Raw genomic sequence first — 27,942 nt, 5'->3', positions numbered from 1 at the left:
GTTGAAACCGGCTGGATCGGACCACTATATCATATAGCTGCTTCTTTTATGAACATTAACTATTTTCCCTGTTCTTCTTAGATACAGACCAAACATTATGAAACGATTCGGTCTGCTAGGGTATTAAATCTTCGGCGTGTCGATATCTACGAGCTATCGCTCTTCTTTCTCGTTTTTAATTCTATTTTTTTTTTATATTCTAGTTCTTTGTAGTTATGCTGCTATGTTTTTGCAAAAAATTTATATAAACATGGATGCGTTTCAGCATTTGTTTCGATTTGCATATTTAATTATAAATGCCGCTCTAATTATAGGTATTTGTTTTTTATTTATTTACTGAACAGATTTCTGCATAGAAGTGTGTATTTAGTTCATAATTTGTTAATTTGGTTGCATTTGTGTGGCGAACAATGTGGATTTATTCGAGGAACAATTAATAATCAATGTCTATTTAACGCATTTCGCATTATTGTATAAAATTATTGTGCTAATTAATTTTTGAGCACTTTTATTTAAAAGCACTTTTATAAAAGAAGCCCACAACAAACAAAATATATACAACTAAAAATTAATTTATGCAGCAAATTAATCGCATTACTTAAATGAACTTAGAATCAAAATTAAACGAGAGTTGAAATGATGGTCGAATAATTATTAGTTCAGGTTGCCTTAGGAATGAGAAATTTTGAAATACATTTCTTTCGGGAAACACATGAAGTTATTTATTTCAAGTTTCTAATCGATTTTGAAGCCAGTTTAGTTTGTTTAAAGCTATGGAAGTTTGAACATTAGAAAGAATATTCGCTTACATATATCCTAAGGCCTTATATATTAGGCTCTCTGACGTTTACATCAATAATCGAAAGAGGCCCAACCCAAAAAATACATCAAAACTTCATTAAGATATCAAAAAATTCAATTAACTATTGATTTTGATAAGAATGGAATAAAATGAGTGAAAATAACCAAAAGCCGTCGGACATGCGTATTATCAGCTGTAAGTCGAACCCTTGGAAATTAATTTCCTTCTATTCGGGTGCACTCTAATTAAGCAATTAAATAGGAAGTCAGTTGGGAGCAGTACAATCTATATATAGCGAACTGTGGGTAGTTGATAACTGCAGGTCGAGTGCAGCAGCCTCATAACTAGTTTTTCCAATATCTCATTTCCCAAACTGCCCTCGAACTACAAAACGCTGACCAGCAATGAGTAGAAGGTGACACATATGCGCAGAGGCTGATGTGCAGCGGGGTGAGTCAGTGCGGGGGTGGATTTGATTCTACTCTATTCGGAGACGAAAGCAACCACTCAAAGTCCGGAAAATACGTGCGAAAAATGCGACAGAAGAAAACTGTGGAAAACTGTGGACAGCTGGTGACAAGCAATTGTTGTTCTTTCAGAGGAATGGGCCGGCATGGAAGAGGGTAGATCTGTCTAGCTGGCAGGCAGGCAACGTGACTGGATGCCAACTGGCGGTTCACTTATTCACGTGTTGTTCACTGCGGTTTCCCACCGGGCTGTTCCTAGCGGCTACGCGCCGGATACACGCGCCAACTCCAACCGGATGTAATTAAGGATTTTGCGTGCCAAAAAGAAGAGGGCGACGCACAATTTGCCACTACTGGGACTCTACCAGACAGTTAACAGGGTGTGCGTGTGCGAATTTTGAACTGAAGTATACTTTATCTAATCGTTTGTCTCTTTGATTAGTCCATCATCGGCTATCGGCTATCGGGGGTTGGGTGAAGATTTCATAAGTAAGGGCCTCACACCGGTGCAGGAAGCGTGTGATTTGCTTGTCGTGCTAATTACATGCACATCTGAAGCTCAAGCCAATTGTGGCTAATTATGCCTGCATGTGTTGCGGAATTTTCTGGACTAATTAAAATAAACTAACAATAAAATCAAGTATTCCTTGATGATTTGTTCTGTGACTTGGAGAAATAACTGCCATGTGTTTAAAAAAGTCTTAAAGCACGTTTGTAGCTAGTTGCCAGGCTTAGATACTTGTGTATCAGTGCCAGATTTTAACTTTGTATTATGTAATATAACAGACATGCGAATTATTTATGTATTCTACACAAAGAAATCTCAAAGATAAAAAATGTGCCATGTCAACGTGCTTTGCTTGCGTATTCGCAGCTTATTATCAATTCTAAGGAGGCCATAGCTAAACAAAAATCTCAAAATCACAAAATCACTCTTGAAATTAATTTGCAAAACCCATAAAACAAATAAAATACGCCAAACAACTACGAAATCATTTAAAGGACGGCGAAAGAACTGTTTTATATGCAGCCGGAAAAACAAGTTTGATTTTTGTTCTTTTTTGCGCGTTTTTCTCTCTAAGATCTTTTACTAATTTGGTCAAATCAAATAAACAAGTTTAACCGAATAATGTAATTTATGGGCAAAAGTCAAATAAATTTATTCACAGCAGACAAAACGACGGCATCTCTAGGCAGACTAATAAACCCCTCCGCCAATTCCCCTGTTCCACAGCTTTAACCACTTAAACCCAAGGGGCCCAAAAAGCTGTCACGAGTGTTTCGTATAATAAAATAAAAAGCAACAAACACTCACATCATAAAATAACTATATCGACTTCAGATTAACGGGGAACCAAAGACGACGACGCGACTTGAATTTCTACGCAATTTAACTTTCGCATATGCGAATAAATAACAAAAACAACATAGTCTGAAATGGCATAATAAATGCGATAACAGGGCTAACGAAAAAACAAGTAAGAGTGCGTTAGTATCAAGTGGCTCACTAGAAGATATCCTGTACTTCACATATGCTAACATAGCCGAGGAGTGTTATCCAAAAGGTAATTTATATTTAAATGTAAACCGACATATCAACTTTGATAGATCTATGATAGAAAGAATATATATTCAAAATTTCAGCTTTGTTACCCACAGTTTTCGAGGGCCTATTGCCTGTTATATTTAATTGTATAACATCCCTATACCATTTATTTTGAGCAGATAACAGGGTATAAAAAGCTAGCCTAAAAAACACAGCATTGCTTATAAATATATCGATATACATATGTTTGTCTTTAAAATACGAGAAGCTGCTACCCAAAAAAAAAATTCAATATTAAACCAATAATGTCATAGATTTTGGTGATTTTGAACCATTCCCAGCACCGTCTCTTCATGGGGTCGTTTAATTTTCTTAATTCTTACAGTGCAGCCAAGAAACTCATTTCGAAATAAGCAAGGGCAAAAGCCAAAAGTACGGTGAAAAGCACAACTGTTGCCAGGCATTCTTCTAAGTTATTTTTAATATCCAAATATATATATATATATTAATTAAAGTTTGCAATAGATTTTCATTTCTGTTTTATTGACGAAATCAGTTTTTTATTATTAATTATTGCTATGTGCTATTCGTATATTCCCTTCATAAGTAATAATAATATTCCCTTAATAAGTAGTTGATTATTCAGTTATCAAAAAACCCCAAAAATATTGCAATTTATTACGACAAACTACATTGCCGAGCTTATTTTTTGGTGAAGTGGGGGTTAGATACTCCGAAATATGTTATTTATGATTTTAGGTACCTAAAGCTGATATGAAATTTGACAATTTGACACACCATTTTCTACCTTCCCTTTCAATTTATTACTTACAACTTTTATTGACCACTAAATAAATTGTTAATTGAATAATTTAAATTAAAACTCTGGTCTGTAGTAAGAAAAGGTAACGATCGACTACTAACTTTATTAATGACGGCTAATAGGACACTTTTTCGTTTATAATTCCTAAAAGGTTTAAACATGAAATGCCTAATATGATGTGCTTAAAGCAAAGTTCATGGCGAGAATGCCTGCAGACGACAGCTTTATATCTGTCGGTTTTAATATTAACATATAAATAAGTTTCGCCATCCTTATTCAATCTATACACATATATATTTTTTAAAAGTAAGAAAACTCGACGATAGTTTTATTTAACAGCTCCAATTTGTTAGTGTATAACAGTCTCGGCCTTGTATGTTAAGTTTATGTATATCGTAAATTTTCATTGTTATTTTGGCGACATTTTGCACATCATCTGACACACGCTTCCGCTTCCCTCAAATTTTGTTGAACCGCAGGGACATATGAGCTGCCCGTATTGCCATTGCCATCCAAGTATGTAATATAATCGTGATTTTAAGCAGCTTTAATATTCTACCAACTTCTAGCCTTCCTCTCCCGTTAGGCGCCCAGATCCTTTAAACAACGATATCGGGATTGGGCCATGTTCTCGTCTACGGCTTGTAGGCATGCAACTTTTATTATTATGACGAAAGTTTTTGCCTCCCCAGTGACGACAACAACGCGGACAGCTCGTGTATTTGTTTTGTTATGTGTTATGTGATAAAGATGAACTGGTCAGAAAAAGTAGTGCCCAAAACTAAGTAGAAGATGTCTTCATACGCAAGTATAATAAAAAGGATAGGCACAGCCATTTGATGTAATGTGCTGGATTTATACTTTGAAATTGCGTGTCCCACAACGCGCTTTGGTTTCGCTCTCATTTTCCTTATTTATTTTTTATTTTTCGACTTTTCCTTTTATGTTCGTCAAGATGTGACAACAAATTGGATTCTGACGTGCGTAATGAGCGGCATTTGCTTATCCCATTTATTTTTCTTGGCTGACTGAAATTTATATGGCTATGGATCTGCTCATGAAACATTAGCATAAGGCATAGGGAAGTGCTTTACAATCATTTGATTGGCCTATAAGGAAAATAACGTTTAAATCTCTTTGATTTTACTGAGAAAAGAAAAGTTGTTCTGTGGTAATTGTCAATTTAAAGAACCTATATGTGGTCAAAGTTGCAGGCAATTTGTTATGTGGCGCCCAACATGGGTTCACAAATGTATCAACATTTATAAATTGACTGTAATTTAAGTAAAATGTTTGGGATTTAATTCTATTGAGTTACTAAAGTATTTTATGGTAACTGATAAATGTTATATGATAAGGGTTAAACCGCTTTTGACTGGACGAATGAGCAGAAAGCAGCATCAGCAGGTGCAATTGGAGTTGAGTCATAAAGTTTCCATTTACATATATTTTGTGTTTTTCTTTTCAGGTACTTTGCTCATTTATGATTTATCAGAACAAATATTTGTAAAACCATTTTTCGACGGCCAGTTATGTAAGAGATGGAAATTTCGAAAAATAAGATAAATAGGGTTGCTTATCTCATATTGAATTAATTACGTGCGACGTGCGATAACTAATAGCCTTTGCTTATCAGTGTAAACACAAAACTGTGCGCTTAGAAAATTGGATCACAATTAATTTTGGCTTGAGCTCAATGCAAAAACTTGCATTTTCCAATTCGCTCTCCTTTTTTTCTCTCAGAGAAACCTTGACATTATTCGCGCCATAATAGGTGAATACGCGTATCTCTCAAGCTGATTTCCTTACATTCATTTATAACTGTATTTGTTTTTTTTGTTAACAAATGTTTGTTTGTGCTTTAACGCTCGGGCCCATTTTTATGGGCGCCACTTGTTTGTATTTCTTTGGTGTCTTCAAATGTGGAAAGTTTGTATAAGCCTATGCGATAAGATGGCTTACCTTGACTATAGCAATGCGTTTTATGGAAAGTAGATTTTGTTATTAATTTTTATTTTTGGGATTAAAAATGCATTGAAAGTGTTATTTGGGCAAATGTTTTTCTGCGTAATTTAAATTTAAGCCCATCTCTGGCCACACTGGCTTTCATTCAATGTGTTGGGACAGTAATGGATTAACAATATGTCCACTTTAATTACTTATGAACATTTGTATATTTATGGTAAATGTTTTTCTAATTATAGAATGAACTGATCAATAAATATTACAAATAAAAATGTGTTAAATAACTTTTTAGCCTGTGACAATATTTGATAGATCGTTTAAAAAATGTCAGAAAACAAATAAAAACACCATCAAAATAGGTCTTAAAAATTTATTTCAATTAATACTTAATCAAAAAGAGTGCATATTAGACAGGTAGACTAAACAGTGAAGCCAGTCGATCGAAATGGTACGTTATATGTGGGTCCTAATGCTTTGATGGATTTTTGGTCTATTTTGTAAAAGAGAACTTTGTGAGCAGCAGAAAGCTTGAAATTTTGAAGGGCTTTAATCTTAATCTTCTTTTTTATACCCTCAACCCATTAAAAATGGTTAAAAAGGGAGTATTGTATTTGTGCAAAATGTAAATGTATGCAACAGTTAGAAAGAAGTCGATCTAGCCATGTCCGTCTGTGTGTCCGTCCGTCTGTCCGTGTGTATGAACGCAAGGATCTCAGAACCTATAAGAGCTACAGAAATTGTAGATGTAGGTCCTCCTAGTGCCTGCGCAGATCGAGTTTGTTTCCGATAATCGATAACTTACTCAGTTTCCAAGCAATCGATAAAAATCGATATCGTTATCCTGTTTTTTGAGCGATTTTGGTTAGTATTAAGAGCTAGAGTCACCAAACTTGATATGTAGCTTCTAGAATTGTATATATATTTGCATTTGGTGTTGGAAGAAGAGGGTTCAGAGTATCCCCTAGTCGGGAGCTCCCGACTAGAACCTCTTACTTGTTCTCATTGAGATTTAGTTGTCATTTTCATAAAAAACACTCTTTTAACATATTTCAAAAGTAAATCCAGCACATGTGTGTGACTTTTTCTAATACCCATGACTTGATCAAAAATTCTGCAAATTCCATTACAAATTTCCCGGCAACCGGCTAACAACAACGAAACGAAATTTAACAACAATAGCGAAATTAATCACACCTGGGAACTAAAATGTCATGACTGACATCCATGTCAACAATGCGGTTTATACAGACGCTTAATATTAGATTTTTCCCATACAGAGAGTGAGAGAGACAGGAAGAGAGAAAGGGAGAAACAGAGTGGGAGAGTGGGTCCGACCAGTGCGTGTCCTGCGAATGTTTTCTATCTTCTCTGGCGGCGGCGACGGCTGCGCCGACAGCTCCTTGTGCGTTGACAAAGTGCGTTGTCGTCGTCACGCGGCAATCGCAATGTTTATTGTCAACAGACAAAGGTGGGGCGCCTCAAGTGCTTGTCGAGAGGGGCGAACCACTTTACGCTGGCTAGGTGTGCCTAGGCGCCAGGCCCGGGGCCCAAGTCGGGCGAGGTCTTAAACGGCGCCTTCGGTGAGGCGCACTTCATTTTTTTTTTTGAAGCCAGCGAGGGTCCTGGCTTGGTCTCCTGGTCGGGGTTGTCGTGTGCCTCGCTTATACTTTACACTTGTCTGGACATTTGATTAATGATGCTTACGTGTCTGGCCATGTTTGCAACCGTTGTTATTGTTGTTGTTGTTGTTTCTTGGCATTTCCATTATATTCAGTGTCATTCAGGGGTTTTATACAACTGATTTTTTATGAGCTACACTTGCAGCCACTGTGCCAGCATTTGCTTAATTAAGTTTAAGTCTTCACAGGGTTGATTTGCCATTTCTACCACAGCCCCGCCCACCTGTCTCGAGTGGCTTTCAAATGGTTCCTGTCGGCGTCTCTCCTAACACGCCATCTGAGTTATGTGTCTGCCCTGAGTCAGCCAGTTACTTGTGGCTGTTTTTCGCTTTTCAATTGATTGCACATGTTGTATTCAATTGTCTATAGATAAGATAAACCTCAAATACCTGTCCATCCCATTCTCGTTTCATTGATAAGCATGTAGCTTGTTTGTTTGTTCACACCCTGTAGCTGTTCAGAATGTGTAGGCAAAGGGTATATCAAGTTTAACAAATCTTTTTAGCATGTAGAAGGTGGCATCAATAAAATTTATTCATTCTCAGATGAGCACAATGAGCTAAGTCGACATGCTCTGTCCAAAGGCAATATAAATAATAAGACAAGTAACGCCAATAAACAAAATGCTACTATGAAGCTTGATTTTCATAAAATTGAGAACGAAAACGAAATCAAAATCGTGGTTTTAATGTCAACGAAATTCATTTGATTAGTTTTCTTGCGCTGACCATGATCTATCCAAATGCAAATCATGCCAATCAGCAAACGTCAAAGCGTGGATTTTAAGTACGAAGCTATTTCGCTGAATGTACTTCGAAAACAAAAAGAAGTAGAATAGTAGAATCATCGACCAGCTTTGCTGTTGGCAGGCATCAACAAGCCGCGTCTTTTTCACTTGGTCGTTTGGCTTTTGGATAGCGAAAAGCCACTCGGTTTGCAAAGCGAAAAGCCACACTAGAAATATTGCGTCGCATTAAAATGTTTGGGCATTATTCATCTTAGTGCTTGCATTTGGCCTGTCTAGTGTGGTTGAATAAGTTGAATTTCGATAAAGTCAGTGCAATTGTTTATGGTTTCGTTTAGCCTCAATCAAGGTATCGATTTTGTCTATAAAAGAAAAGAATATATATATAAATATAAATGGTAGATTTTAAATACTTTTTGCTTTGAAAAGTTAAAAATATATATGGTAGATTAAGAATACTTTATCCAGATCCATTTGGCTAAAATTTTGTTCCTTCCGTATTTTATGACAACCGATTAATTTCGATACTCGGTTCGAAAGCTTGTTAGTTTTTTGATAGCTTTTCGTTCTTTCCAAAATCGATAAATACTAAGCATATACGTTTTCTAAGTAACTACTGCTACAAATTACTACAGAGTATCTTTCAGTCGTACACATTCGATTAGTCCCTCACTTGCTATCACCTATAGAATATCAGTGTTTATTATAACATTATTAATAATTAAACACCAATTCATAATTGTCAGCTAATTGGATTGCTGTGTCCCATTTGCCAAAGTTTTATTAATTTTACCATTAGCGCAATGTAATGTCAAATACTATTTTTACCATTTTTTTTCTCTTCTCATATTTTGCCCACAATGTTTACAGTTATTTCATGTGTGGTTTTAATTAATTTAACTTGCAAGCCAAATACAATTACAAAAGTTTTTATTGCGCTACAATCATGAATGGCAGACACATACGTATAAATATTTATATATATATAAACATATATATATATATATCTACATACATGTATGTGTTGTACCTGATGGCACCCTCTTGTAAATGTCGCATGCATTATAGTTAAATCTAATTGGATTGTTACTGCAACCTGTGTGTCCCACATGCTACAGTCCCTTTGCTACACATTAGTTGATGGAGCTGTAAATATGTCGGCAATTTTAGAACAGAGTTGTTGTTGATTTATAAACTAGAAGCCAAGCGGGTAGGGTAAGTTTGCAGCAAAAAATAAACAGGTCCTTAAAGTTATAATAAAACCGAGGAAATGGAAAGCATACACTGCTATATTTACTTATGTTTTGCGGGGAAAATCGTTAAAGCAGGCATATATTTTCAGATTAAAAACAGTTTTTATAAATGTAATTTAAGTGACCCTCCTTAGCCAAGATATACATATTTGTAATTTTATGCTTTTCATTTTTGCTTCCCTTCTCCGCTTTCTCTCTGTCCACTATGAATGTCGTCATCGTCGCCATCGTCGTCATTTTTGCTGTTGACCTGCACTTGAATTGCACATTTGCTTCTCTGCTTGTCAAGTGCATTTTCGTTGTCGTTGTTGTTGTTGTGTTTGTCGCAGTCGCGGTTACTTTGTGCAAAATTGAAAATAATTAAACCAGAAATTAGTAGAGCGTAGCAGTGGGCCGGCTTCTTTGTTAGATTTTGCCGTGCCCTGTCCCCATTTACATGGCGGTTGGTGTTGTTGTATTTTTTTAGTTAACGCCCGCAGCAAGGTTGTTTTTAAAGTGTTGACTTAATTAGAGAACTGGTGTGTGCCTTGTGTGTGTGTGTGTGGTGTGTTGGCTGCCAATCCTCACTCGTTCTGGGTACTTTTATTAAAGCACATGTAAGGTCCCCGCATTTAAATTATTGTCGGTGTTTTATCTTATTTCACCCAAGATATTCTTTTCACTTCCTAGAGAAGGTAATTAAGTGATTTTTTATAGCTTGCTAACAGAATAAGCTCTTAAATCAACAAAATTATAAGCTTTTATTGTTTTCTAATAATGAACACATGTTAAAATATTTTATTTTATTTCAAAATTATTCAACCACCCCTCAGTGTAGTTGACTGCAGTTCGTGCTGGCAACAGCAGACCTTAATTGTGAATTCTTTAATGTGATTGGAATACTTTGGTGTTGCTGGCTGCCTGCTGCTTGCCTTTTATGCATCGCATCGCTGCAACATGTGGCACTAATAACTGTTGCCACTGTTGCGCGCAAAATGTTGCTGCAACTTTTTATGATGCTGTTGCCAGTGCTATGACCGTTAAGTATGCTGTGTCTTCTTTGTAGTTGAACCTGATGTCTGGTCAGTTGGCTGCAGTTGAATGCACGTGTTGCCTGCCACAAAAATTAAGCGGCAGCAGCAGCAGCCACAGCGTGCAACATGCTATGGCCAGACATTTAAGCTATTTCGCCAATGCTCGCATAATGTGCGTCGCTCTGGTGTTGCATTTGACATGCGCTGCACTTTTCCTAGCCCCGGTTGCATGTACCTTCATACCCTCTGCATTGGGTTCATGCTGCAGCCGCTTGTTGTTTCAGTAAGCTTATTGCCTCACGTTTGTCGGCTGCCAATTGAATGGCACTTGTCCTCCCCTCCACGTCTCACTACCTTTTTTGCACACATTTTAATTGATTTTACCGTTTGCTCAGGTGCGCGCAGCACCGCTGCAACACCTATTCAATTGCCCCACAATAGTGCAACGGCAATTCCTGTGGATTCCACAAGCTGCCTAGTTGCTGATTATTTTCCACGCTTCCGCTTTCAATGCTGTCAAATTTTCTGCCAATTGTGCCAAATGCCTAATTGGTTTTCAAGTCACAATTTACCAGCCTTCATCAATGATACAATGTGGCTAAAATCTGTTGGTTAATTGAGTGTAAGCAACTAAATGTTTACCGACACATTTTAACTATAAAATAATATAATTAGTAATGAGGAAAGTGCTCCCCGAGTAGATCAAAGATAACTCAATTATCAACTTCAGCTATTTTGAAGGTCAGTTTAAACGTTTATCTTTCGCTTATTCATATACGTTAAGAATGGCCTTTACCAATTTATAGCGTTTATGTGTACCATGGCGGCTCGCTTTTCGTTATCTCCTATGAAACTTCGGTTCGTTAACCTAACCTTCAAATCCATATCTGTTATGAGTTTTTGTTGAAATCTTATATCTACTAATATCTAATAGTATGTCAAAAATTTCTATATATTAGCTTGTCTGCCCTGACTGACTGATTGTTAATCAAGCACAATACGCTAAGAGTTATGAAGCTGAAATTTTCACAGTAGCTACCTTATGTGCTGTAGGTCCACGTTAAGACGGGATTTCGGGAAATTTCCAAAGTGTATGACACTTTTTTTCTTACATTCCGATCGCCCTTAAGCTCACTTTCAAAGATAATTCCTCCTTATTTTTAAAGCTCTACATAAGAACTTAATGAAAACCTGTTTCAGTGGGTAATTGCCGGAAAAGGTTTGTATGAGAGTTGTTTACCATCCGATTATTTTTAAAGCTTTTCGAGAACATTTATTTAATGCCTCCCACGGGCAAGGCTGGGTTAAAACCGCTAGTGACATATAAAAGCTAAGCTACTGATATTTTATTCTTGTACGCGTCTAGGAAAAGTAAGCAATTTAAATATTGTATTTGTGATCAGTATAAACATAAATCAAACAACTTTGTTATATTTATCAACAAATATTTGTAGATCAATTAACATTTATTTATCTTGTATTCCAATTGTATTTACAGGTACGTACGCTCTGTTGATTCGTTTCCATTCACACGCCCTAAACAACAAATATTCATCCATTCACAATTTGTCAGTGCGTAAGTCTAAACACATATGTTATTTTTGGTTTTTGGGCGTTACCATCTGATCAAACAATATGGGAATTTATTTTCGTCACAAGTGCCAAAAAGACAAACGAATTCTACAAATACTACACATTCTGTTTTTTGTTGCTGTGAGTAGAATAAATAAATAATTTGATTCTGATTTGAAAAATGTGTGTTCACACTTTGTTTGAATTTGAACACCGCCCAAACAAATTGCAAAATGAACTTGACACAGTTTTCAAAAATGTCTTTCAAATGTGCATATTTTGTGTCATTAACATAAGAAGCGCGAATCGAATTTCAATTAAAAAAAAGTGTGAACAAAACCCAAACGAAATGCGGTGAATCAGCTAAGTTCGCAATGCGACAGCTGTAAAGATATTAAGACATATACATATCTATATATATATATATTATGCACATACATATTTTATGCAAATATTTGGTCGTAAGAAGCGCTTTGAGGAAAGCATTCGAAAGGTTTTGAAATAATTGCTAAGGTATCCAAAGTTAAGACTGATCAGAGGTAATATTAGATATTTGTTTATAAGATCTGATCAGAAATCGTATACATTAACACATAAAAGACTTGCAGTAACAGGTAAAGCTACTTGAAGAATGCGAGATGTAAGTGGTATTGCTCAAAACTGTTTTAAGAAAGTTTGAGAAACATATAAATTAGCAAATATATGCAAAACGAGCTGGACAAATATACGCTTTGTAATATTATCTTGATGAAAATATATGCATTGCGGAAGCTGTGATAAAATGCTGAAGATATTTCTTAAACAGAACTAACTTAGCTTGCTATGAAATAACTAATCTTTTTTTCTTCTTAAAGCTATCAGAGTGTTTCCCTTGAGCTTTCTCGGTATTTTCTGAACTATTTTGCTAAACTGGTCAGAAATGAAGGAATGTTTGCTAACCAGACAATTAAAAAGTATTGGTTTTTTTGCCCAATGCAACTGGTTAAGAATGAATTTAATTAATTTAATGAATTACTTTAATACTCCAGCTCTTTTAATTATATAATGTTCTTTTTTGATTTTCTCATATTTTCAAAGCAGTTCTTTGTGATTCTCAATAGTGTTGTTTAACACTGTTATTTCCTGCACATTGACAGCGACTACTACACTGATAACTTTTAAGCACCGTTTAAGCTGTAGATACGACAACAATACAATTGTTAATTCAAAATCGTGAACAATATCAGAGCTATGCATTTCGAGAGGCTTCCTTCACAGCTTTCTTGTTTTATTTACATATTAAACTCGGACAAGGTTCTTGTTTCTGAAGGTGGCAAATTTAGTTGATATGAGGCGCTCTTTGCATATCTACACAATAATTCGTGGTTGACAAAATTGAAAACAAATTTAAATGTTAATGCGTATTCCCAATTTAATATATGCCACACAATAAGGCGACACTTAAGAGATTATGAAAACCCAACCGAAAGTCCCAAGTGTGCCTTAGAGAGAGAGAGAGAGAGAGAGAGCGAGAGCGAGAGCGAGAGAAAGAGAGATAGCTTTGTCAACACTGGCTCTGTGTCTGTTCCAGTGTGTGTTAACATTGTCAGCTTGCGGTTGGGCACTCAGCAGCACAACTGGGACATGTGATTGTTGCATGCTATTTGCATATTATTATATATAATATTAATAGAAGTAGCTTGATGGATGGCTTACAGTGCCTGATAAAATTGTTGCCCCAAAGATAAGAGAATGATAAAGTTAATTGAAAAACGCATAGTACATAGAAAATTCAATATTAATTGCTAAAATGAAAAATAGAAATGGCACAGCACAAAATAACAAAAACTATATCTACATATAAAACTGTTTGTCCTCGCCTAGACTGACTGAATCACTGCCGTACGGGCAAGAATACTGAAATGTTCACTGTAGTTACCATATGTAATAAAGGCGTATGGTAAGAAAAATTGGAATTTCGGAAAATCAAACCCGCCTGAGAAAAACGTTTGTATGAAACTTTTTTTTTTTTTTTGCCATCCGATCGGCCTTAAACTCATTTCAGAGATCTTTGTCTTAATTCATCTGACGGGTGGTTAAAATATGAATATAATAATTACGTTTATAAAACACGCCATACAGATATGGAGCTTGGGTGCTCCTTCTAACTGTAAAAGAGTCCCATCTCTTCAAAGCAATACTTTCCGCTGGTTGGCACGAGCTCCATGTTACGTGCGCAACAGCGTGCTCCACAGAGATCTGAAGATCCGCTGCACCCTATATAACAACCGGCTAGCCACACACGCCAATAGGCTCCCCTCTCAAAACCAATACTCCCCTCTCAACTCCGCCCACCCATCCCCAGGGCGACGAGGCCACTTCCCCTCAGACCGGCTTCCTGATAGTTTCATCATAGAAATTTTGTAACCACACAACATAACACAACAAATCCAATTAAGTTTTTACATTGTTAAAAATTTGGCGACTCACAACTAAAGACCTACAAATAGGCATAAGGCAACAGCAGCCTTAAAAGCTGATTAATAAATAGAATATATTTTTATAAAATAAAATATTTATTCACAGACTACCAACAATCCATTCAATTGTATGCCAACTAAAGTAAAGAGACCACATATACACCCTCATAATGTCTTCTCGTATAAACTACAATCTTGAACTCATGATCATCTCACTGGCTGGTGCCATCACTTTAATGGGCCGGCAGTGTTGAAATTTGACGTTTGTTTCGATTAGCCGAATTCCAAATTTTGATATATGTATCTATGTGTGCGCGTTAATGTAAGCAATGAAACAGTTGCATCTTGCACCTTGCGTGTGGCTTCGGGTCACACAACAAAAACAATTTTGTTATGAGCGGGGAAGAGAGCAAGAGTGTGAGAAAACCTGGGTCAGTTGAACTGTGTGGCGAGGCGCCAGCATTGATGTGGAATTAATAAAGCGTTGCCGATGTGCACGCTCCAGCTTAGAGCAAAGAAGCGACAGCAACAAATGCACATATATGTAGAGTGAAGAGTGGGAAATTGGAAGTGGAAGTTAGTGGAAATGTGGCCAGTTCAGCGCAGTCGAGATGATGCTATAAAAGCGATTTATTAATGTCAGTCAGACAAGTGGCGGTTGGCATCAGCAGCGGCTGTGTAAGTGTGTGTGTGTGTATGAGTGTATGTGTGTGTGTGTGTGTGTGTGTGTATGAGTGTATGAGTGTATGTGTGTGTGTGTGTGTGTGTGTGTATGAGTGTATGTGTGTGTGTGTGTGTGTGTGTGTGTGTTAGTGTGTGTGTGATGGCAGCTATCGGATGCACAGCTTCAGTTTCAGGCTCTGCCTCAGATGCTGCAATGCCAAGCGCATGTTTGTAATCATGTTGCTAGTGATGGGCGTCAGCTCATGTTGCTTCTTTTGCTGATGTTGTTATGGCTGCGGCTGCTGCAGCTGTTTACTCAACTAGTTGTACATATTGAGCAGGCACCCTGGTGAACGCGGTCTGTGCAATTCGTCTGGTGTGAAAACCTTACGGTAGTCTTTATGAGGGAAGGTACGAAAGAGAGTGACAGGGCAGAGATCAAATTGCTGTTAACTCGCTAAGTTTCAGAAAGAGGAAACTCAGAGAGCAAAAGCTAATGGAATGTTTCGATAATAAAAGCATTTTAATATGATTTCAATATAAAAATAAGGAAGGTATCTAAATGGGAAATAGAAATGGAATGAGGGGCACTTGGAAGTAAGTGAAAAAGATAAGAATTTTAATGGTAGGAAGACAAAGAAATACCAAATTAAACAGTACAACAATCATGAAAAATATAAACAAAAGCTAGGAGAGGAGCGTTAAAATAAATAATTGGTGGGAGCATAAAATAAAAAACTTATAAATTAATCGTAGCATCATCATTCCAGCATCACGATTAAGAATGTCACTCAAAAAATATTGTAAAACAAAGTCAACATAAGTTATGTAAAACTTTCCTAAGTGACACCGTATTCGACAGTACAACTTTCAATACTTCTGCACAGGCCTGCTATCCCACTGGGATGTTTGTCTCATTTATTCCGCCTGGCAACTGCGACTGCAACTGTAGTTGTTTGCCATGCAACGGCTTTCCCGGGCAACGTAAATGTTGCTCATATGCGAGCACTGTGTACATAGACTTGTCATTTGCACCAGCCCCAACTAACACCCACACGCACACACACACATCTTCACTTATTTATTAAATTGTTGCACTGATTGTAAGATTTTAAATGTTGCCTGTCGTCCGTAAATGGAAGGCGGTAATTTTGCTTTTATGCATTTATTTACTTAACTATTTTGTTGTTATTACTGGTATTTTTCTTGACATTTTTCATTGAGGCAGGGCGACACGTCTCTCTCAATCCCTCTCTTTCTGGGTGTGTTTTTTCTGTAAGAGTTTTTATATTTGTTTATTCTTATGATTTTGGAGGCTTGCTTTTGTTTGTATGTCCTCTTTCTATTTATCTCCCTGCCTGGGAAATTCTTTTGAATCATTAGTTTGTGAGATGTCTGGCAGCTCAAATCAATTATCGACTACATATTTGTAGCTTATGCGTAATAAACACTTCGACAAGCTCTTGAAATAAGGCTCTTATGGGCAGACTGTGTTGATATGCTAGATATGAAAATGTTTCGTTTTAAAAAAATGTGTATTACCGCTTAAGGGACTTTTGTAAAGCTTTTAAAAGGTTTTTTTAAATAATGTTTTATTCTTTTTGAGCTCTTTTGATGCCTAACAGTTGGTTTTTTACTTAAAGCTTTCTTTTCTTTAGTAGTTCAAACTTACATAAAACAATGCTCAATCTTCCTACTTATCTGTTGCTTACTGTCGGTTTTTCTTACTTGTGTATTTCAAGCATGCTTAAAATCACACTGGCTATTATGAACCCCAATGATCTTGCTTGATCAGCTTACGCTTTTTCTTCGTATGAAACATGACGAGCTCTCATTACCTTTATGTTACTTGTACCGAATCAATCGATCACTCATCTCCTTCTGCTTTATTAAAAGCATTCCCCATTTTCTTCCTGAAAGCTTTTCAAGTGATGTAGTCATCTAAATTCCTTACTTTGATTTCTTATGTAAATCAGTGGGAACAACAACCAGCAACAGTAAAAAAATGCAGACGAAAAGTTTTAACCAGTCCAATAGGAAGTTTTCAGTATTGCTATTGATATATGCACTATATATCCATCAGTGCAGCTTCTCTGGTATCTTCTCTGGTATTAATTAACTAACGACGAGAGTGGGGTGGGAGTGTTGTCGAGTTGAACGAGTTGAAAAATCCTTTGCACCAGGTGTGCTTTGCAGCGCAAAAAACTTTTGCTTAAAGTTTGACATAAAATAAGTACACTCGCGACCCGATGGGGGCGCAGATAAGCCGCAAGGAAAAGAAAAATGTCAGATCCATTTACAGGCAAAAAGGAAAAGAATGCAGAAATCAAATTACATTTAAATAGGAATTTATTTTATAGTTTATGCTCGAAGAAATTAGCAGCCCCAAACGCTTTTATGCAAATTGCATGGCCCAAAATAAAAATGTATACGGAACCCAAAGATTGTAAATCGTTTGCTGAGTTGTGATTGTGTTAAGCGAAAAATAATAAGAATTCCGCATAGAAAATGGTTAAGTTTACAGCTCAGACACATAAATCCCACTGGACTAAAAAGTAAAATAATATTGTAATCAGTAGAGCAAAAAAAAAATGTTTTTGATAAGGGTTAAGAATAACAAGCAAGCGTTCGCTCCCCCCACACCACCCCTCAGCAACAAAAACCACAATATACATATTTCACACAACAAAAATTGACCCTAATTTTATTGTTTAGTAGAGGCAAACAAAAAAAAAATACGAAAATTATGTGCGAAATGTGAAATATGTGCAATTTTATGTTTACTTTTTGTGTTTGTTTGGATGTGTGTGTGTATGTGTTGAGGGTATTTCTGTAACTGTAGCCTGTTGTAGACACGGATCTGGACTAGGCTTAAGCCTCAGCCTTCATCTTGGGTTTCTGTTCTATATTTCGCCAGCTGGTCACCCTTTTTATACCCTGAACTCATTGAAAATGGGTAAAAAGAGTATAATGTATTTGTGCAAACGTATGTAACAGGCGGAAGAAATCATCTTCGACCCCATAAAGTATATATATTTTGTCATTTTAAGAATACACTTATATTTTATAATCAGTACAATAAGATGTACTGCTAAAAATTTCATCAAGATCTGTTAAGAAAAACAAAAGAAAATGTCTTTCGGCAGCTAGCGCAAATTCCAAGAATTTCTGAATACATATACACAGTATTGCAATTGTGATTGAATTTTTTTCTGTGCTGCTATTTTAATTTGTTTTTTTCTTATCGAGGATAAATAATTGGTGTGGCTGTTGGGTAAAGGCGGCAGCAAGTAATGCGGTCAGCTGCTAGTTCAAACCCTGCCGAGGGAATTTTTTTTTAAATTTTATTTTCGTAACTACTAAAGGTTCAGGGTATTCTCTAGTCGGGAGCTTCTGACTAGAACATCTTACTTGTTTTTTGTGGGTGAGTGTAAAATTTTTTGGTCATACAGTTGAGTGAATTTGACAAATTGTAAGGATGGCACAAGCCAAAAGCAGCCGGACAACAATAAAGCGAACAAGAGTGATCTGTTAAGAGAACCCTGCTAGGAAATACCCTGTAGCCTGAACTACGGTAATGCAAATAATCGAACTTTCTTTTTTTTATTAACATATACATACGAGGATACACATTTAACAAATAAGTAAACCTTGTTAGTCGAATCTATGAAAATTTTTAGAGGAACTTTTTACATGATACATGAACATATGTGAATTTTTGTAAATGTCGAGTCTTTTATTTTTGTAGCTCTCATCATCCTGATCAAGAATATATATTCTTTATAGCGTCGAAGATAATTCCTTCAATCTGTTACATTAATTGTCACTAGCTCATTTTACCCGTTCTTACTCACTTTGAATGGGTGAGGAGCAGTTAGAAATACAACCATGTGATATGTATGGAATAATGATTATTAATGCTTATGGGGATTTATGAAAAGTTTGCCTTTTGCGCCAGTGAGTTGTGTATTTTAATACCCGTTCGAAAAATGGAAAAGGAGTACATTGGTTTTGCGCAAAGTTATTTTTTTGTGGTTGTATAGTATGGGTTTAACAGTCTAAACATTAATGGCTAATGCTCACACGTTGTTTTGAAAGTTAATTTTTGGGTTATATCTAGCCAATTTTGTGTAGCGCCAAACGAGGAGAAGTAGGGAAAGCTGCCTGTTCGCCCTTAAGGAGCCATTCACTGTTTCCGCGTAGACTGTCCAATAATTTTTAATAAATTAGGTGTTTACGCTTTTGTACTCTTTATTTTAACCGTGAGAGAGTATTTCGTAGCCAGTTATACCTGAAATAAGATTCTTACTTGCATTTTTCTGGTGGGTTTAGTTAAATTGTCTGAGAGATGTGCCATTTGCCGTGCTGTGAAAGTGCCATGCAATTGAAAAGAAAGTGAAAATAGAGTAGAATGTATGAAATGGCAAAGAATTGTGAAAGGGTATAGCGTTAGGGTTAGATTAAAAGATTCATAACAAGCTGTTGTAAAAGAAAATCAAATATACAACCAATACGACAATATCAAGAAAAGTATTTCCCGAATTATTATGAAAATTGCATCTTTAAACTGGGTTCAAATGTTTCACCCTTATGCTAGATAACCTTCAATTAATTTAATTTATCTAGAAAAATCTAATGAAATTTCTAATTAAAAATTCCATCTAATAAATGCTGGAAATTTATGTTTATTGGCCAATAGAACAATTAATTTTACAATTAAATTAGCGCACTGTAAAATATTTATTACCACATAATGAAAATTGAAATAATTTGCTAACAATAAAAAGCATATATTATTAAATGCTAATTAAATTACAATCAGTAACCGATATTTTCTATATACATAGTGGTTATTTATATATGCACAATCATGTGTGTGTCAATGTGTGCGATATGGTATCGCATGCCAGGGTAAATAACAATGGCGAATCGTGCATAAATAATTGCGACGTATTTTATATTCGAATAACGCATCTAATTGCTGCTAATGAAATGCAATAAAAGCCCAGTAATACAAATTGTGATTGTGATAAAGAATGCAAAACTAAGCGGAAAAGCATCGGGGTTATCAATAGTTTGCAGCACTTGATGCAAAAACCACATTTAAAACATGGGATTGTGTGCTATAAACAGAGCTGCAAACTATTCATTTCCGCGAAGATTGTGAAACCAATTCTTTAGTTTAGGCGTATGCCCGATTAAGATTGAAATCAATGCAATTTTATTATTATTGCTTTTTAAATTTGTTAAATATTATTAATATTATATAATATTTATACTATATTGAAGCCCTGAATCAATAAACGACTGAATGGTGTTCAATTTGAAATTTGTAGCGACAATTCAAACAAGTGGTTCACTTCTATCTGCGATTCTAAATTTTTATTTTATGTGTTTTTTTTTTTGTTTGTTATCATAATGGAAAGAAATACAATATGTAAAGATTCATACATAATAATTTACAGTTTACTTTACTTTGTTCTCTGTCAACTAAAGCTGTCATGTGTATGCTTTGACGGGCTCAAATCTGTCGATAAGGTAGCATTGACTAACATCGGCATTAGTAAGATTTAGATATACGCAAAATCTTATCAACATCGGGATACTATATTAAAAAGCTGACATGGGAAAAATCGGTTGATAAGTAGGATCTTGTATCGAAATGTCTACAAGGGAAATGTCTACGAGGAAATGTCTGCAAGGGTATCGGGCGCCGTAGATATCATTTATGTGAATAAGAACATATACGCTCTCAATAAATTAGAGCAGAAGTTTTTCTTTTGTGCAATTGAGGTGAGTCAATTGATATGAAGGAAAATTCAAATGAGCAACGAAACCAGTAATGGGTTTCCTATCCAGCGTTTGCTTAGTTCGTTGATTGGACCGCAGCAGAGGCAATGTGCTAGATATGTTATCCTATTGGACATGACAGTTTTAATGTTTACAATTGCATTTGAAATGGATTGGTAATTAACATTAATGATGGTAGTCTGCTGAATGCGGTTGGTTTGCATATATTTGAAGTTGGCGCGAATTGCACAAACAATTTCGGTATTACTTGCATTTTAAACATTATTTATTCAACCTCATCGACAACAAGCAATTGCATCTATGTATGTAGAGTATATAAAGGTGTACAAAAATTACATTATTACTGTGTTAATGGAAAACTAATGATATAGAAAAGAGGGGTGGGTAGGATCTGCGCGATTGAATAGATGCGTGGCAAACATTTTAATGGCCTAATCAAAAAGCATAAGGACAAAGTTGGGTCGGTAAATGCCATTTGAAATGTGAAAAAGTAAATTTTTACAAATAATATATATTTAGAAAGATCGTAGTTTCTTTTATATAAATAACCATTTATACCAATTATTAAATTGGCCATAAAACCCTAAAAAGTTGAGCGAAAGCGCATTAGCCAAAACCCATTTCAAAGTGCAGCTAAAGCTAAAGATTAATTAAGAGTGCTTCATTAAAATTGTTGAAAACGGATAGGAAAATGTGAGAAAAGCTTTAAACTGGAGAGCTATGTGACCAGCGGGCACTCAATTTTGTACAGTTTTTAAAAATAAACAATTTTTTGTTAGAAGCGATGGACAAGCTGTATACCCTATTATTATCAGGAATAGGTTTTCAAAATAAAGACAAAAAAGAAGTCAAGAATGTGAACAAACCGAATCTGTATGCATTACAACTGGAATCTATAGTAGTTCCTAGCCTTAATATATAAGCATATCAGATATGCCACAACAACTTTTACGAATGTGACACACAAAGGAATTGCTAATAAAAATGCTCTCTAGCGATTAACAGCGGATAATCGGCAATAAAAACTCAACAGGAGTATCTGCTCGTCATGCCAACCCCGACTTAAATGTGCTTATTTATTTATTTATATTCTTTGCTCCTCTTGAGTGTTCCATTCTGCCCATCCCTTTTATCCAGTGCCAAAAATGGCAAAAACTTTCTCGTCTGCACTTGACGCTAATGATTGTTTGATGTGCCCAGCTTCCCCGCTCCAAAAAAAAGAGAATATTTTAAGTAAGTTTATTTCAAAAAAATAAGCGCTAAGAAGCATCGAAGCTTAAATAAACGCATCGACAAAGGGACGATAAAACTTGTGCTGACTATTTTGCTCATTCTGCCTGTAGACCTTCCGCTGTGTGTATGCTTTTGCACAGTTCTTTCGTGCTGCGAATATGCAACTCTCCCGACAAAAGTTTCGTAATTAAAGCGCCAATCCTAAAGGCTGGGACGACAGCGTTAGCCAACGGGCTGCAACACTTTGTGGCAATGTGTGCTCAAAATTGTTAGTCGTTGTCGCGGCTGCTGCGGCGACGGCTGCAGTGAAATTCATAGTCTAGTTTATGGTCAGGGTCGTGCGCCACAAGATTTTCTTTTTTCAATACTTTTTGTTTTGTTTTATACACGGAAGTTTTTAGCATAGCATTTTGATAGGTAGGTATGTAGGATATTTTTTCGGTTAGTTTTTGTGGCTTAGTTAAATGCACTTTAAGATTTATGGCCCCGTCAAATGTTTAGCATATTTATGGTTCTTGCTTACGAGCTTAAAACATTTTTCGCATATTTTGATAATGTTTATTGTTTAATGGTGCCTCTTTTCTAAAATACCTTGCAAATTTTCTTTATATGTATATATATATTTTCTTTTTATTTTATTTTTGACCATTTTCCGTTTCTATTTTACAATTCTTTATTGTGGCATAGTCCTAAAAGTTTCACAGACACCATTTGAGAGCCCAAATTTTTTTTCACTTTTATTTATTTCTTTTTTTTTTTAATATTATTACATATTAATATATAAGAATGGGCTCTTACGCTCTCGTTAGCAATTAAATTTTCTATTTATTTTTGTATAACTCGTGAATATTTCACTGGCAGCACACCTCATGAGTGGGGTATTGTTGCAAACATTTTAAATTTGTCTTTGAATTGACTTGCGAAAATCGCAATCTAATTAGTAAAGAACTGAAACTAAATACGATAAAATACTATCCCTCCTCCAGCTTGTCGCCTTATGACAATTTACTAGCCACTCACATAGATTGTAGTCAATTGCTTGAGTTCATTGTGAACCGAGCTCTTGTAGTTTGTAAAACTTTTCCTCGCCACCTTTGGTGACACACTGAAAACTTTTAAGCACACACTTGACCCACCAGACACTTGTTTTGGGCATAAAACTATCAGTTTAAATGATATAATGACCACAGAACAGCAACATAAATAACGATTACGCAAATTAGCAAAACGAAGAGCTAAACCTGGCCAGGAGTGAGACACAGCGCCGAGGGACTGACTCCAGCAAGAGTTTCTAATTAAAAGTTACAACTCCTTACATGGGGCTGAAAAAAACAGACACACACTTACACACATGCACACCCCCTCTTAAACCTTTCTATTCCTGTTCTTGTGTTGTCTTTCGGTTTCAGTTTCGGTGTATGCAAAAATATTGTTGACAACGTGAAATTAATTTAACCCTTGGGAATTTTTATGTTTTTGTTTTGCGGGGGCTGCAACAGTATGAGAATTCCCACATGCGTTAGAATACATAACTGGTTATCGCTGAGGGCTCTCTACGAGGGTGGAGTCAAAATACAATTTCTGTTGTCTGGGGGCCTGTCTGGGGCAGCGAAACATGTTGGCACAGTTTTGGGCGAGTCAGCAGACCACAAGCAATTACAGTGTGGCCAGTGATAAGCCAGCGATAGCGACAATAACAATAACGAGAGGCACTCACTACACTCTACTTTTCACCTTCGGTATGCAAAGTGGCAAAGGGGTATATTTATTTTTGCCAATGCTTTTATTAGTATTGGATATAGTAAAAAAATATCTGCTTAACTGCCTGAACGATTAATCTTCATAAGTTAATTCAATTTTAAATGATAAAAATCTAACTATTTTTTCTGTTCTGAATTATGAATTTATAAGCTAGAGTTAAAGAATTTGCTCTATGGGCCGATTTTGAAATCGCAAATTATACCATTAAAGCATTTACAGGGTATTGGGCGGCTGTGATGTCATGCGCAGTCTATTTTTGCCTTTATTGCTACTGAGTTGCATACACACTTCCATTTATTTTGCAGATTCTTAACTCGTTTCAAATAAATTTTCAAATGTCGGCTTTGCCGGCTTAACATGGCCGCAAATTAGAACTGTGTAATAAACCCTTTAACAGATTTCAATGGGATCAACTTCCATGTATGTCTGCTTTTTGTTTAGAGGGCCTTTTTGGCGAAACCACAATAAAATTACATATTTTATACGAATTTTGTTGAAAACCTTATTAGTCTAAAAAGTTTTTCGCCCCACCTTCTACCTTGTAAGCCCTTTCCGCCTGCGGTTGAATTTGCCAAAATATGTTTCGGCTTATGATTTTAATGGTGTGCGAATGCGAAATGTTCTGGTTTCTATGGATAGCAAAATGTGTAATGTTCTTATTTAATTTATTTTCAAAACCTTGCGCACATTGAGAGCTGATTATAAAACGTGCAGCTGCAATATTTAGCTTTATTTTTCGAATGATCAAAACAGGAATAACAAGTTGCGGAGTGCATTCAAATGGGGGAGTGGGAATTTTGTAAATCAATTGGTAGCAAATCTGTTGTACACTGGACATAGGAATAACCACAAAAATGAATAATATATTTCTGGAAAAACAAGTTTTTGTTTTGAATAATTCCAATTTGTAGAGGAACCCGATTATATTATATTAATATAGAACATTGACACAAATAAAAAATAATAATATCAGTTCATAATTAAATAAAGATAAATGTAAAATATTTGATTGGTATTGCTGATCCACAAAAATTTTAAAAAAAGTTGTATTGCATCGGCCGGGAATCGAACCCGGGCCGCCCGCGTGGCAGGCGAGCATTCTACCACTGAACCACCGATGCTCTGTTAATGAATTCTACGTTTACCATAAACATAAGGCGTTTAACTTTCTTTGGCCTATTTTCAAGATATTTTAGTAGATTAAACTAGACTATAAATAAGTATTATCTGCTGATTTTACTTATGAAGATTGTATAGAGCGCGAACTGCTTGGCTTGTACATATTCATCCGCACGATAAGACAACCAAATGTCAGCTGTAGAAATTTTCATGCTCTAGCTCATAAAAAGTAATTATATAAACAAATATATATATTTGTTGTTAAAATAAACCTTGAATCTATCAGTTAATTGATAAGGTATTATTGGCCTTTGTGTGGGTTATAAGCGTGTGAAGTGAAATTTAATAGTAAATATTGTTTATTTTCTTTATATATATTATTTATTAATTGTAACTGTAAGTATTTCCACATTTCCCAATAATTTTATGATTCATTCTTATTTACATCGAACAATTACTTATTATATTTTTTTATTGTCAATTTGTTAAATAATACGGCAGGAATACGCGAAACAACTCAATTGTTTAGTACATTTCTACTTAATTAAAAGCACAAAATACAGAACTGAATGTTAAAATAATACTTATATATATAATTTTTTGTATTTTATTATTTTATAGATTAATTGAGTAAAACTTAGTATATTACACAATTGTAGGTCGTGAGCTATCTATCAATGATACAGAACATTATAAAATGTATTATTATTTATATTCTTTTCAAAAAATTTGCGTACACTGTGATATTTAATTATTATTTTTTATTATTACACAACAGCAACAAAAATGATGATTAGAGCAATTTTTAAAATATCATCCACAAAATTTTGCACACAAATAGTAAACGTAGTGCAGGATAAAAAAAAAATAAATAATATGCAAAAAAAAAAAATAGAAACAAAATAAATTAAGCAAAGGAATTTAATTTAAATGTAAATGAGTACAAAGTGTAAAAGAGAGCGGAAAGTGGGCGGGTCCACAACCCGCTGCTCTCCAAAAGCCAGCTGTTAGCGGCTTTTTTGCTACATTGAATGCTTGTTTTTCTTCCTTTTATATTAGGGCCCTTTAAAGGCCAACAGGCTTGTTGCACATTGACGACACAAAAAAATCTACTTGAATTGCGGCTCAAATATGCATAATTATTTCTGCCAAAGATATCGTTGAACCCTGTTGGCCAAATAGGCCAAAACGTTAATGGTAAGTAGCACAACAACAAACTGAAAGTTGTTGTTGCTGTTTCTATGATGAGCTTCAATGTTAAGTCAATTGCGTAATTAACATTCGTTGGAAGACTCAACAGAATATATATATATATATATATATATATATATATATATATATATATATATATATATATATACATAAACCATATATATAACCCCGACTAGCACCCGTCTTGACTCAACCTAATTGAAATTAGTCTAAAGCCATCAACAAGATTTCCAAACGCATCAGCCACCAAAAATGAAACGAAGCTGAAATCAAATCTCTACACAGACAGAAAAATGCTGGCATGAATTCAGACCGCGCTGTTCTCCAGCAAGCTTCTTCATCCTAATCCTTTGTTATTCTTATGTATTGAAAAATAAGTAAGTGTACATAGAATATTAAGAATATAAAATACGATTGACCGCCATTATCCAGAAATAAGACAAAATGCTTGGATTGCTTCTTGAATAGATTAATTATATTTAAGAATACATTTAAGAATTTCACCAACTAAGGGATTTAGAATAATGTTTTTTAGATTTTATGATTCTAAGCGTTATGACAGCGAATATCTACGAATATATGGGTTCAGAGTTCTTGATAATTTCTCTGAGTGTGTCTGTAACATCTCTATGTGTGCCGCAATATGAATGTAATTCATATTTATACCCGTACCAAATGTTTCTGCAACGGGTATATTTGGTTTTGTCATAAAGTTGATTTCTAAAAGGGATTAGGTTTAGTGGCAGGATGATTATCAAATAAAAGAGGAATAGAGCATGTAAGGAAGAGAACAAGTAGAGAATATATTCTTGAAAAGAGTTTATTATCTTTAATCTAAAGATTCATGTTTGTTTATTTGATTTATTACCAAAGCCACAGCTTGTTGGTCCATATACAAAATCTATATATTCTTGATCAGCATCAATAGCCGAGTCGATCTAGCCATGTCCGTCTGTCTGTCCGTCCGTCCGTTCATCCGTCCGTATGTATGAACGCATGGATCTCAGAACCTATAAGAGGTAGAGAAATTGAAATTTGAGATGTAGGTGCTCCTAGGGCCTGCGCAAATCGAGTTTGTTTCCGATAATCGATAACTTACTCCGTGTTCAAGCAATCGATAAAAATCCATATCGATATCCTGTTTTTTGGGCAATTTTGGTAAATAATAAGAGCTAGAGTCACCAAACTTGACGTATAGCTTCTAAAATAGAATATATATATGCATTTGATGTTGGAAGAAGAGGGTTCTTACTTGTTTTTAAGTGTAGGTATATTAAAGTCGAGTTATGTAAACATTTATTCTAATTTCTACTTAAGCTTAACTATATGCCACGAGATTCACTTGCGACTGCCGTCTGTCATTTACGTTTGTAGTTTCGACTCTGTTTAATTCAATGAATGTACAAACGTTGTCTGCCTGGTGGTGCAAGGCACACCACTCGACTTCTCTGCACCACTTGACAGTAAATAGTTGAGCGTACGCATGTCATTAAGAGAACCTACTAAGTATCTCTGGAACAAGCCACATTTATTATACAAGCTTTTCAGTTTAATTTTGTTTATTGAATATTATATTTTAGCTGGAACTCAATAAATGTAAACTTATGAATTTTGATCATTATTTAAACACAGTAAATTCCATTCTTTGCAAACATAATATGTATGTATTTTAATTGTTAAGATAACTCATATGTATGTCAATCACTTTTTATTGACATATGCATTTTTTACGTTTTAATGGTATTTTTAGATTAATTAATCATGATTTTTTACAATAATTAATTTCAACATGTTTTTTTTTGCAGGTATGTTTTATTGA

At 35.3% G+C, this 27,942-nt stretch overlaps 1 protein-coding gene and 1 non-coding gene across 2 annotated transcripts in view; one reads left to right on the top strand and one right to left on the bottom strand.

Annotated features, from left to right (window-relative positions):
- LOC115770948 (furin-like protease 1) overlaps window positions 1-27,942 on the top strand; it is a 188,260-nt gene that overhangs the window by 23,854 nt on the left and 136,464 nt on the right. The gene's annotated exons all lie outside the window — the stretch shown is intronic.
- On the bottom strand, window positions 24,843-24,913 carry Trnag-gcc. The gene has a single exon. It is a non-coding gene; the product is annotated as a tRNA-Gly (tRNA).

Source organism: Drosophila novamexicana, unplaced genomic scaffold (genome assembly GCF_003285875.2).
Source record: "Drosophila novamexicana strain 15010-1031.04,08,12 unplaced genomic scaffold, DnovRS2.1 tig00004560-arrow-pilon, whole genome shotgun sequence".
Classification (NCBI taxonomy): domain Eukaryota; kingdom Metazoa; phylum Arthropoda; class Insecta; order Diptera; family Drosophilidae; genus Drosophila; species Drosophila novamexicana.
This window is presented reverse-complemented; position numbering and strand designations above follow the sequence as displayed.